The following is a 13,736-nucleotide window of genomic DNA, read 5'->3' as shown; positions in this document are numbered from 1 at the left end:
CATGCCGGGCATGTTTTGTGATAAAACACACAGCTACATAAATAGCTATCAGTGCTCTACCCACCACAGGTATCGAAACTCGGTTTCTAGTAGTATAAGTCCGCAGAAATACTACTGTGTCACTAGGGGCAAATTAAACAGAGAAAGCACTTCTTTTCCTGCACAGACACTAATTTTTGTTTTAGATGGCTCTTATATTTATTTTATATTTGGTCGGTAGGTAACGCTGCATATAAAGTTTCACCCTACAAGTACAAGATGTACCACGTGGAAAGTTCTCTGTACTAAGGAGTATAAATACGACAAACAATCAATACAATTTTATGATGTTGTGAAAACATGTGCATTCAAAATCAATGAGAGATTAAAATAAGAAAATATTTCTTTGTCAAACTGTGATTATTGTGTTTTGTACTAACAAAATTCTTCGGTATAAAATATGTTTTCATGAAACAAAAGTTGGTGCAGCTGTCACTGAGTCTTTAAAGATTTTGTGTCATTATTTCAAGGAAAAGTTATTTTACCAAAATTACCGGATAAAAGACTTCCAGATTTCACATACAGCTGTTCTTGATCTGGGGCTACTGACTGAAGAGAGAGACAATCACTCTGCAGCACGTACTATCTTCAGAGTACTGGGCTTGTTCAACGACATTATGTTTCCAACCTTGGACTATTCAATCCACAAGCCGCACAATACAAGTATTAAAACATGTACAACGTATTTTGGGAATAAAGCACGCTTTGAAATATGTTTTTTTTTCTACATTATATTTAAGTATCCAAGTTTTTAAAAATAAAATAAACGACATTTACTTCCAATTATTACCTATAGATGGCATGAGAAGAGGGTACTAATTAAAAATGATACTCTGACAAGTAAGATTATAATGTTATAAAGTTATAATGTTATACAAATGCTGTACATTTAGCTAGTCGTTTTATTGTCTTTGTTACCACTCTAACGTTAAAGAGTAAGCCTAACATATAAGGAGGTGTTTCATAGTTAACTTGAAGACCTTAGGTTATCTATCGTCTCTTTATATTCACGTAATTATATGATTTCTCTGAGTGGGTTAATACATGTCACGTAATTTACGTTTTACCTGAAACCATTTTCTTTATGTAACCTTAAACGCGATTATTCCGTGAAGAACTATTTATGGATTTGCTTTCCTGTAAGTAAAGAGACACCTGGCAACAGATTCCAATCCTAGACAGGCTAGAAACAGGTCAGTGTAATTAAAAACATTAAAGTTAGAATGACTAAACTTATTTGATCAATGAATATAAAAACCTATTGCTCTAGTCTGTAACACGTTTAAAATTTAATAACTTTTGTTCACAATACTGTAAATTTAAATTACAGAACCAAAACAATGATGTCATTGAATGCACGGATGAGGACATTGATAAGAACGTAATAAGAATATACAACAATACAACCCTCATCAAACAACCTTTGTTCCACCAGCAAGTACACACTTGTCATTGCAGCTTTACTTATATTTTTTATTGCTTCCTACAAGTGTTTTTTTAGCGCGAAGCTAGAGAACAGACTATGTGCGCGTTAAAATAATTATGGGAAATCGAACTCTAGGTTTTAGAGTTATATATCCGAAAACTTATTTACTGGTGGACCTTAACGCCTATATACTGACCATTTGGGTTTTACAAGGATTGTAATAAGCTTATTTGAATGATTTAGTTTCAGAGTTCCCGAATTTTGCTAAGCCTTTCTAAATGTTTAATATTTAGAGATTTCAGAAAGTGTCTATATATCATAATTATTACAAGCTGTTTCTCTTGTTTCAGACATATACACAATGTTTCCAAAACTATTTAAGTGGCCCAAAATAGCAGTTCAATGTATTTCGGTATAAATGTATTTGCTCACTACGTGATGGAACAGGCATGATCAGGTGTTAGGGACTCGTCATATGAGGTTGTAATCCTCGAGATACCAAGCATACTTTCAGCCATGGGAACGTTAATACGTAACTGTTAGTTCCACTACTCTTTAGTGAAAGAGTAGCCCAAGAGATAACGGTGGGTGATGATGATTAGCTGCCTTCCATCCAGTTTTACACTGCTAAATTAGGGACGGTTAGCGCAGATATCCCTTGTATAGTTTTGCGCGAAATAAAAACAAACACTAAGGAAAAGGAAGTACATCTTGGACTTATTAGTTGCAAAAACAGAGTAATTGTTGTTGTTTTGAACTAAGCACAAAGTTACACAATGGACTCTCTGTGCTCTGCCCACCACGGGTAACAAAACCTGGTTTTCAGCGTTGTAAGTCCGCAGACATACCGCTGAGCCACTGGTGGAGTGCAAAACAGCGAATAAATATTAATATCTCACCACCAATGTGTTAAAATTCAAGCACCCGATTTATTTATACAGGGTGGGATCCAAATATTGGTTTAAAGAACTAACTAAAACAACTCGGGTGAAATAACTCATGTTTTATGTAAGAAACTGGAGAAATAAACAATGGAGTTAATTGTAGTACTGAAGGTATTGTATTTTTTATGTGTATGTGACTTTTATGTAACCAAGGAACTAATAAGCCTACAAGTAATTTTATGTATAAATAGTTGATGAAAAATGTGTTTCATTGGAAAGCTAAAAGTTTTCACATAAATGGATCCCAAAGCTTGTGTTTGGAATAAACAGTTTCACATAAACAGATCCCAGACCTTATGTTTGATATAAGTTATAAAACAGTTTCACATAAACAGATCCCAGACCTTATGTTTGATATAAGTTATAAACAGTTTCACATAGACGGATCCCATGAATTGTGTTTGTTTAAACAGTTTCACTAAAACGGATCCCAGTGCTTGTGTTTGGTATAAACAGTTTCACATGGACGGATTTGGATAAACAGTTTCATATGGACGGATCCTAGGGATTGTGTTTTGATTTAAACAGTTTCACTAAAACGGATCCCAGAGCTTGTGTTTGTTATAAACAATTATCATACTATTAACCCACTTATTTTTTTTGTTTTGTGAAAAACTTGGCTTCTAATATCTGAAGCACTTTGGTAATCAAGTTAAGTATGATTGTTTAGTCTGAACCAATGGTGCACAAACGTTTTGAGTCAGGGCCAAAACAGACTTCTCGTAACTGTTGGAGGCCACAAAAAGTGAAGATTAAAATCGTCCCACAGTTGTTTCACACAAGATGGACATCACATTTAAGAACACACATATAACGATTATGGTGTTGCATGGATGGTGCTGCATGTCATCTACGAGCTTAGAAATGTCTGGCTTGATGTTTGACGTTGAAAGATGCAAGACTGCTTCCAGATGATCACCAGTCAGCTGATTGCGAGTGTTGTTTTGTTCAGTTTCAAATGTGAGAAAGCCTCTTCGCAGCAGTACGTGCTTCCAAACATGCTGGTGTGGACAAGTGCGTTATCTTTCAGATTAGCAAATGTATCAAGCAACGTTTTGTAGAAGTCAAGCAAACTGTTTTCTCGATAAATAACACAACACGCAGTTCATCAGATGCCTGGAGATCAGGAAGTTTGAGTTGATATTCTGCTGACAAGTCATCCACTGACACACTTAGTGGATCAGCAAAAGTTTCATCAACAATCTGCATTGGTCAAAGTCATGAAACCGTGAGTTGAAGGATTGAATCGAGGTATCTAGCTTCCCAACATAAACTTGTGTGTCAATGTCCTGATTCTTCTGTAGCTGTGACTGAAAAGTGGAAAGTGCACGAAGTTACTTGATGCTGCTTGTTGCCGGAACAACTGCAACTTTGTCCTGAAAGTTGAGATGTTATTTTAAGCTGACAGACAGGTGATTTTGCCTTGCAACTTCAAATTCAGATAATTCAAGTGTTGTGTCATGTCGACCAGAAAGGTCAAATCAGCTTGCCATGCTGGATCAGTTATGGAAATCACTTCTGTGTCTTTGTTCTTGCTTCTGAGGAATTCTACCACCTCATCAATCAACTCCCAGAATTTTCTGAGCATCTTCCCTCGACTCAGTCGGCGTACTTCACAGTGATACACAAGGTCAACATAGCCTGAATCAATTTCTTCAAGAAGACTCTGAAACTGACGGTGCTTGAGTCCTCGTGATTTGATGAAATTAATAGTTTTTGTCACTAATGCCATCAGTGCCTGAAAACCAAGTTCTTTACTGCAAAGGTTCTGCTGGTGAATAATACAGTGAAACTTCACCAACTGTCTGTTCTGCTTTCCTCAATGCTTCATCAACAGTGCTACCAGCCCGCTACTTTCTCCGGTCATGGCTGGTGGTCATGGAAAATTCTTGAGAGCAAGAATCAACAGTAGTTGGCGTACAAAATATAGAGTGAATTGCTAGAAACTGTCAAAATTTTAGAAATAGAATTAAAAAATCAATGAGAGAAATGAACTAAAATGTATTCTCTGAAATACAAATCGATTATGATTTGTCACCTGAGAAAGTATTAGGGAGTGTTCTAATGTCTCCACTGGTCAATCAGAGTCCAGTGATAAAGATAAGTTAGAAATCCGATTAGGGAGTACTCTAATATCTTCACTAGCCAATCAGAGCTCAGTGATAAAGATAAGTTAGAAATCTAATTAAAATTCAAACAAATCAAGCTTGGACGAGTCCGCATCGAATCCTAGAAAGAGTAAGCCCATATAGAAGCAGAGAAAAACTAGACTGAAAGAAATTAGACTTAACTCTGATCGATCAAGGCAAAATTACAACTTTGAACCCAGTCGATATATTAAAGTACAACCATTCAATGAAAATGAAGTTAATAAATATTTACAACATCTTTGGAAAGTTGCCTAAACCATAAAATAGCCCACCAAAAAATGGTAATTATTACATTAGAGTGTTTTAACCGATAAAGTATAAGAAACTTATGGTGCTCTCTCCAAACGATTATATGGGTTATGATAAGGTTAAAGCAGCTATTCTCAAAGCATATAAATTGGTAACTGAGGAGAATCCAGACATGTTTCTTTCCTGTGCGTGATTCTGAACTCAGGTTAAGAAATTAAGGTAAAAGAAACAATAGACTCGAGTTCAGAGAGAGCGACATTGTTGATTTGTCTCGGACAGGTTTTGGATCTCACGGGGATTTTGTGAATAACTGTCCTACTGACAATTCAACTTGTAAATGACAATAATGAAAGTGAGAGATCTAATTCACCAGGTTGTGAATAACTGTCCTACTGACAATTCACTTGTAAGTGACAATAATGAAAGTGAGAGATCTAATTCACCAGGTTGTAAATAACTGTCCCACTGACAATTCACTTTGTAAGTGACAATAATGAAAGTTAGAGATCTAATTCACCAGGTTGTGAATAACTGTCCTACTGACAATTCAATTTGTAAGTGACAATAATGAAAGTGAGAGATCTAATTCACCAGGTTGTGAATAACTGTCCCACTGACAATTCACTTGTAAGTGACAATAATGAAAGTTAGAGATCTAATTCACCAGGTTGTGAATAACTGTCCTTCTGACAATTCAATTGTAAGTGACAATAATGAAAGTTAGAGATCTAATTCACCAGGTTGTGAATAACTGTTCGACTGACAATTCAATTTGTAAGTGACAATAATGAAAGTGAGAGATCTAATTCACCAGGTTGTGAATAACTGTTCTACTGACAATTCACTTGTAAATGACAATAATGAAAGTGAGAGATCTAATGCACCAGGTCAAGTTCAGTTTGATAAAAGTAAACTGATCAATGATCGAGAAAAAGGTTCCGCAGATCTCATCACTTTATAACTATGTACTCCCCAAAGCAGATCTCATCACTTTATAACTATGTACTCCCAAAGGACAAACTGGAGAAAATTCCAAGTGATTGCTTTTCGAAAACTGGCTTGACCATGAGAAAACGGAGACCACCAAGTGTACCAGCTTCAGAGGAGGAGCTGTTGTTTGTCAAATTGTTGTTCCATATTACCCTGAAATATTGAAAGTGGCCCAAGATCTTCCCACTGGAGGTCATTTAGGAGTCATGAAGACACAAGACAAAATGATGAGACAATATTTTTGGCCAGAAATTAAGCAAGATGTATCTCAAATTTTAAAATTTGTCCCACATATCAGTTGGCTGGAAAACCCAATAAAATATTCCTGTTACTTCTTTAAAACCTATTTCAAACCAGCTTTCAAAGATCACCTATTTTGAGTGATTATTAATTGTGTTAAGCCAAAAATATAACATGTGTTTAAGAACTTTCACTTGTTATGTAATTCTTTTATAATAAGGTTATTTGTATTGATTGTGTTATATATTGTTATGATTATTGAAGTTGTGTAATTCTTTGACAATGTATTATATTTAATGTGCTGTTCGCAGTGTTTATTCAAATATAACATTTTAGATAAAAATTGGTGTCATACAGTTTTTATTTCTCTGAGGATAACAGATTCACACGTTTCTTTTAATACCTACTTTTGTTTCAATTTGATGCACGTGACCTGTTGGATGTGTATTGTACAAATCCCGGCTGTTCTCAAAATTTGTAGAAGATTCTCGAGAGTAAGAATCTACAATATTTGTTTTACGACAATACTAGCGTTTCTTCGAACATTGTTGAACATTCGAGAGTCTCTCTTAAGTATATAAAGGGTCGAGAGACAGAATAGAATATTTTTGGTCAGCTACAGTCAATATACTATAAGTCTCGAAAATTAAAATTGTGACAAACATTTATTAATTGGAAAACTAAAGATATTTGACTAGAAACGTTTATAGATTTTGAACATTACAAGCCGCTAAACTTAAGTGAATTAACTTCATTCATTAGTATTTCTACAAGGAAATTAAATATCTTCGTCTGTAAAAAGTCAGTTTATAAGTGACGTGAGGCCAACCAATATAGCTAGCTTATGTAACAATGTCAACTCATAATTAATTTGCTCGTCATGGACCTGAACCTTCGACAATATATTCAGTTCTAGACCAGATAGAAGACTCAATATGGTTTGTAAGTTTAAAGAACTCTTGCATATAAAGAAATATTTTAATAACTATTTGATTTGGTTTGAATTTCGAGCAAAGCTACACGAGGGCTATATACGTTAGCAGTTCCTAATTTAGCAGTGTAAAACAAGAGGGAAGGCAGCTAGTCATCACCACCCACCGCCAACTCTTGGTGTACTCTTTTATCAACGAATAGTGGGTAACACCCTCATGGTTGAAAGAGCGATCTTGTGTGGTGTGACGGGATTCAAACCCGCGACCCTCGGATTACGAGTCGAGTACCTTAACCACCTCACCATGCCGGGCCAATATCTATTTGTAATAACTGTTATTATAAATTATATTTTTGTTAATATATTAAAATGTATTTGTGTTATGAAAGAAAATTCTGTGTATCAGTTTGAAATCGTAGTACGTGACGTATTACGTAACAGAGATTCGTCTGAAATGAATCACGATACGTAACATTATCACAGACACTCACTGTAACTCCACCTCACTCGTATATTTAAAACCACTGTTAATTTATTCATGGTAATCACACGCAGAACCGGTTTCTAGGATCTTTTAAACAAGGTTCTTTATAAACAGGAAAGTTGCTAAGTCGGAGATTGTTACTTTCTTTCAATGATGGCAAACACCTGAAATGCTGACTGTCTCAAAGATACCTTTTACTTGTTTTTATAACATGTTTCATAATAAAAGGTATTTCATTGTATAATTTGAATGTGTATATCCTTATAATTTCGTCCGGCATGGCCAGGTGGTTAAGGCCTCTCGACCATGTAATGTGAGGGTCGTGTGTTCGAATCCACATCAAATGGGCTGCCTCTTTAGTTAGTGGGGACGTTATAATGTTACAATCAATCCCATTGTTTGTTGGTAAAAGAGGAACCCAAGAGTTGACGGTGGGTGATGATGACTAGCTGCCTCTAGTTTTACACTACTGAATTAGGGTCGGCTAGCGAAGATAGCCCTTGTGTAGCTTTGAGCGAAATGCAAAAAAAAACAACAAAACAAATTTATAATTTTATGACCTCGGTGTCTTAACCCTAGGAAATTTTATGACTATCAAAGAAGCTGTTTTGTTGGTTCTAAATGTGTGCCATGATGTGAATTTGTTTTTTTGTTTTAGAGGAAATTTCGCTTTAAAATGTTCAACTGTTATGTGTGTCTAAATAGTTGTGATATTCTAGAGTAAAATGTTCTATTTACTGTTAGATGTTCTAAAACTGTTATGTGTCTAAATAGTTCTGATATTCTAGAGTAAAATGTTCTATTTATTGTTAGGATGTTCTAAAACTGTTATGTGTCTAAATAGTTCTGATATTCTAGAGTAAAATGTTCTATTTACTGTTAGGATGTTCTAAAACTGTTATGTGTCTAAATAGTTGTGATATTCTAGAGTAAAATGTTCTATTTACTGTTAGGATGTTCTAAAACTGTTATGTGTCTAAATAGTTGTGATATTTTACAGTAAAATGTTCTATTTACTGTTAGGATGTTCTAAAACTGTTATGTGTCTAAATAGTTCTGATATTCTAGAGTAAAATGTTCTATTTACTGTTAGGATGTTCTAAAACTGTTATGTGTCTAAATAGTTGTGATATTCTAGAGTAAAATGTTCTATTTACTGTTAGGATGTTCTAAAACTGTTATGTGTCTAAATAGTTGTGATATTCTAGAGTAAAATGTTCTCATTTACTGTTAGGATGTTCTAAAATTTGAGAAACTTGTTCTGAGTTGCTTTAAATGTTTATCTTCATTCTGTTTAGTCATTGTTTTATAAGAGACAACAAAGAAAAGTATTAGTTAAATAAACGATTGATCATTAGTCAACTGTGTAATGTTTATATTACAGATTTCTTTTCACTAAATATGTTTGTGTGTTTTCTTATAGCAAAACCATGTTATTCTGTTAAGTCCACCGTTGAAAGCATGATTGTGAAGTCAACTGTAATGGTCATATTAAAAGAGTTCTTTGACCAAAGATAAAATTGAAAATATGATCTGTAGTCAGACTTAATGAATTTTTTGAAGCCTAAAAGCCTTATAGTAATCCTTCGGTTCACTGGACCGAAGTTCTGTTGATAAATTTTAAAATAGGTTTAAAAGTAATCGAGGGTACATTAACCTCTACATCACATGTTACCTTTAGTGAAGAACAAAATACATCTGAATATAAGTAGTAATAAAGTAATCGAGGGTACATTAGACCCTACATCACATGTTACCTTTAGTGAAGAACAAAATACATCTGAATATAAGTAGTAATAAAGTAATCGAGGGTACATTAGACCTCTACATCACATGTTACCTTTAGTGAAGAACAAAATACATCTGAATATAAGTAGTAATAAAGTAATCGAGGGTACATTAGACCTCTACATCACATGTTACCTTTAGTGAAGAACAAAATACATCTGAATATAAGTAGTAATAAAGTAATCGAGGGTACATTAGACCTCTACATCACATGTTACCTTTAGTGAAGAACAAAAAAACATCTGAATATAAGTAGTAATAAAGTAATCGAGGGTACATTAGACCTCTACATCACATGTTACCTTTAGTGAAGAACAAAATACATCTGAATATAAGTAGTAATAAAGTAATCGAGGTACATTAGACCTCTACATCACATGTTACCTTTAGTGAAGAACAAAATACATCTGAATATAAGTAGTAATAAAGTAATCGAGGGTACATTAGACCTCTACATCACATGTTACCTTTAGTGAAGAACAAAATACATCTGAATATAAGTAGTAATAAAGTAATCGAGGGTACATTAGACCTCTACATCACATGTTACCTTTAGTGAAGAACAAAATACATCTGAATATAAGTAGTAATAAAGTAATCGAGGGTACATTAGACCTCTACATCACATGTTACCTTTAGTGAAGAACAAAATACATCTGAATATAAGTAGTAATAAAGTAATCGAGGGTACATTAGACCTCTACATCACATTTTACCTTTAGTGAAGAACAAAATACATCTGAATATAAGTAGTAATAAAGTAATCGAGGGTACATTAGACCTCTACATCACATGTTACCTTTAGTGAAGAACAAAATACATCTGAATATATGTAGTAAGCAGTTGGTCCACTGTTTTATATCAAATAATAAATTAGGTGCAGTTCCATAATATTATTCACATGAGTAGCGAAAGAATGGTTGTGGTTTTAATCCATGGCTTGAGATAAGTTAGTTATACTTTTTGTTCTTTCTAATAAATGTTTGCGCTCGGTACAAAGATGATAATTTGAATTGTTACAAGTGTTATAGTTAAAGGCTTAAAACACATTATAAAACCTTTCTAGTGAGATACAGGGTTCGAAGTCCGACCTTCACAGTGAGAGACGAACAATGTGCTAGTTTAAGTTGTAGTTACTTGATTGACCCATTTCAACTTGGCATATGAAACTATGGGTGAAGTCTTGTCAGAGGTCACTGACACAATAACTCATATATATTTATTATGCAGATGACCATCGGTGATTTGATTTTTCAAATACATTACCTATATATATACGTATTAATTAGATAATTCACAACATTCTGTACTAACATTATGTGAGGATACTTATCAGTGACTTCAAGGAAACAGCTGAAAGGTAAAATTGAGCATTGTTGTAATATACAAACCATTTCGATGTCTGTTCTAAAAAGTAATCGACTAGTTACGCCGGTGCTCAAGGCCAATAAATATTCTGATCGCATGAATTGTGCTGAGCTGTAACTTTGTTGCGGCTGAGACAGAGACGTGATTTTAACTGTGAAGAAACCTGGCACTGAGACGTAAAGAACGTGTTCGCTACAATGAAGGTTTTCATCCTCTTCGCCTTGCTTTATCACAGCAGCGTGTATGTGTTATCAGTAAATACAACCAAACCAGAAATATCGTCAGCACAAGATCTTGTTCCAGTCCCTTCGAGTGATTTAGAATCAACCAGCATGTTCACAACACCCTACACCCTTCCTCCTACCACTGAGCCTCGAAAGTTAGCTCTACAGAACAATCTGCTTATATGATATGGAAAGCTGAAAGGAATACCAGAAATATGGTGAATTCACTATACCGTAGTTTTCTTCCTAGTTTTATAAGAAGGAGTGGTGATACCAACCTGTCAAGTCATTGTATGTCCAGCATGTTAAAACTGATATTTGGGATAAGGAAACTTAAATCATGGACCATTAGAAGTAAGTATATATCCTTGATTTGTATTAATATTTTAAATATTATATCTTTCCACTTGCAAACCTGGAAAATTATTTTCAAAACCCGACTGAATATGTTTATATCGTATAACACTAATAACCATATATAACACATATATGTATAACCAGTTATGTTTTCTGGTACTCTAATATTCCAAAAGTTTCCTATATATATATATGCTTTCCTGGAAAGAAATGTTCCTTTTCCTACATGTCATCCAACCTTCACTAGCTTTCTAAAAGTAAATATTTAAATTTATCGAACACACATAATATCAAATGAGAAATTATTTATTTATAAATATTTTCCTACTACAGTTTGATGTAAGTTGGCTCTGTCGTAGAGCCCAGGATTTCGGATCTGACATCCTTGATCTGAATCTGTGTTTTGGATGCGTTTTAAAAGTAACAGTCAATCCATTAAGGTGGAACTTGTGGTGTTTTGAAAGTAACAATCAATCCCTTAAAGTGGAACTTGTGGTGTTTTGAAAGAAACAGTCAATCCCAGGTGGAACTTGTGGTGTTTTAAAAGTAACAATCAATCCCTTAAGGTGGAACTTGTGGTGTTTTAAAGTAACAGTTAATCCCTTAAGGTGAAACGTGTGGTCTTTTAAAAGTAACAATCAATCCCTTAAGGTGGAACTTGTGGTGTTTTAAAAGCAACAATCAATCACTTAAGGTGAAACGTGTGGTGTTTTAAAAGTAACAATCAATCCCTTGAGGTGGAACTTGTGGTGTTTCAAAAGCAACAATTAATCCCTTAAGGTGAAAATTGTGGTGTTTTAAAAGTAACAATCAATCCCTTAGGTGGAACTTGTGAGGTTTTAAAAGTAACAATTAATCCCTTAAGGTTGAACTTGTTTTTTAAAAGTAACAATCAACCTTAAGGTTGAACTTGTGGTGTTTTTAAAAGTAACAGTCAATCCCTTAAGGTGGAACTTGTGGTGTTTTGAAAGCAACAGTCAATCCCTTGAGGTGGAACTTGTGTGTTTTGAAAGCAACAGTCAATCTCTTGAGGTGGAACTTGTGGTGTTTTGAAAGCAACAGTCAATCCCTTAAGGTTGAACTTGTGGTGTTTTAAAAGTAGCAGTCTATCCCTAAGGTGGAACTTGTGACGTGTTTGTTTCACTCTTCTTTCTCACCCGTTTTTTCATACTGCTCCACCTTACTTCACCACCTTAAACAAGTCAAATCAAAATACAAGAAAACTCCCACGTAAAGGTAAATAATCTTTCATGAGAAGGGACGGAGATGAACCACAACGTTCCTGACTACTCTTGTTGGGGAGAGAATTCATCAGGATGACTACTCTTTCTTGTTGGGGAGAGAATTCATCAGATGATGAACCACAACGTCCTGACTACTTTGTTGGGGAGAGAATCATCAGATGATGAACCACAACGTTCCTGAACTACTTTTGTTGGGAGAGAATTCATCAGATGATGAACCAACGTTCCTGACCAGTGTTGGGGAGAGAATTCATCAGATGATGAACCACAACGTTCCTGACTACTCTTGTGGGGAGAGAATTCATCAGATGATGAACCACAACGTTCCTGACTACTCTTGGGGAGAGATCAGATGATGAACCACAACCCTGACTACTCTTGTTGGGAGAGAAATCATCAGATGATGAACCACAACGTTCCTGACTACTTTTGTTGGGGAGAGAATTCATCGATGATGAACCACAACGTTCCTGACTACTTGGGGAGAGAATCATCAGATGATGAACCACAACGTTCCTGACTACCTTGTTGGGGAGAGAATTCATCAGATGATGAACCACAACGTTCCTGACTACCTTGTTGGGGAGAGATCAGATGATGAACCACAACGTTCCTGACTACTCTTGTTGGAGAGAATTCAAGGCTTATCTCTCTAAAGTAAACCCCGATCAAGGTTTCGTTTCATGAAGATGGAATGAGGGTGGTAGGATGTTTAAAATCAGAGACGGTGACAGATAACATCAGTTGCTGTAAATACATAATATGTAATACATTCTGCTTTAGAAACACATTTCATTATGTTTTTTTCTCCTTTAACTTTTACCGTACAGTTTTAACTCACGTGTTTCTCTCAAGTTTTAACTCATTATCCATCTACATAAACATATCCAGGAATTAATTAGACTTCGAAATCAAAATTTAAACAGAATCAGTATCTAATTCCAAACTCCCTGGCTCTCAATGGTAAGTTTGAGGGCTTTATAATTGTGGTGCTTTTTCTGATAATTCTCATCAAAGAAAACAAACACGTTATCGCTCAAATGAGATCCAAAAGGTTATTACATTTTAGTCAAGTTCAACAACCTTGAACCAGTTTTATTAATGAAACACCAATTATTCAGTTCCTTGAACTTGCTCATGCTCGTTGTAACAAATCGTAACCTACTGATCCATATTGGTCAATACCTTCAACTAGAATATACAACAAACATAGGCACCAACTACACCTAATTACGACAGCTTTTATGTGTGTAACAAAATGTTGAATTTTTACAGTATATAATCAAGAAGGAAACTGCTCCT

This window comes from Tachypleus tridentatus, chromosome 2, assembly GCF_004210375.1.
Source record: "Tachypleus tridentatus isolate NWPU-2018 chromosome 2, ASM421037v1, whole genome shotgun sequence".
NCBI classification, from domain to species: Eukaryota; Metazoa; Arthropoda; class Merostomata; order Xiphosura; family Limulidae; genus Tachypleus; species Tachypleus tridentatus.
Note: the sequence above shows the minus strand (reverse complement) of the source record.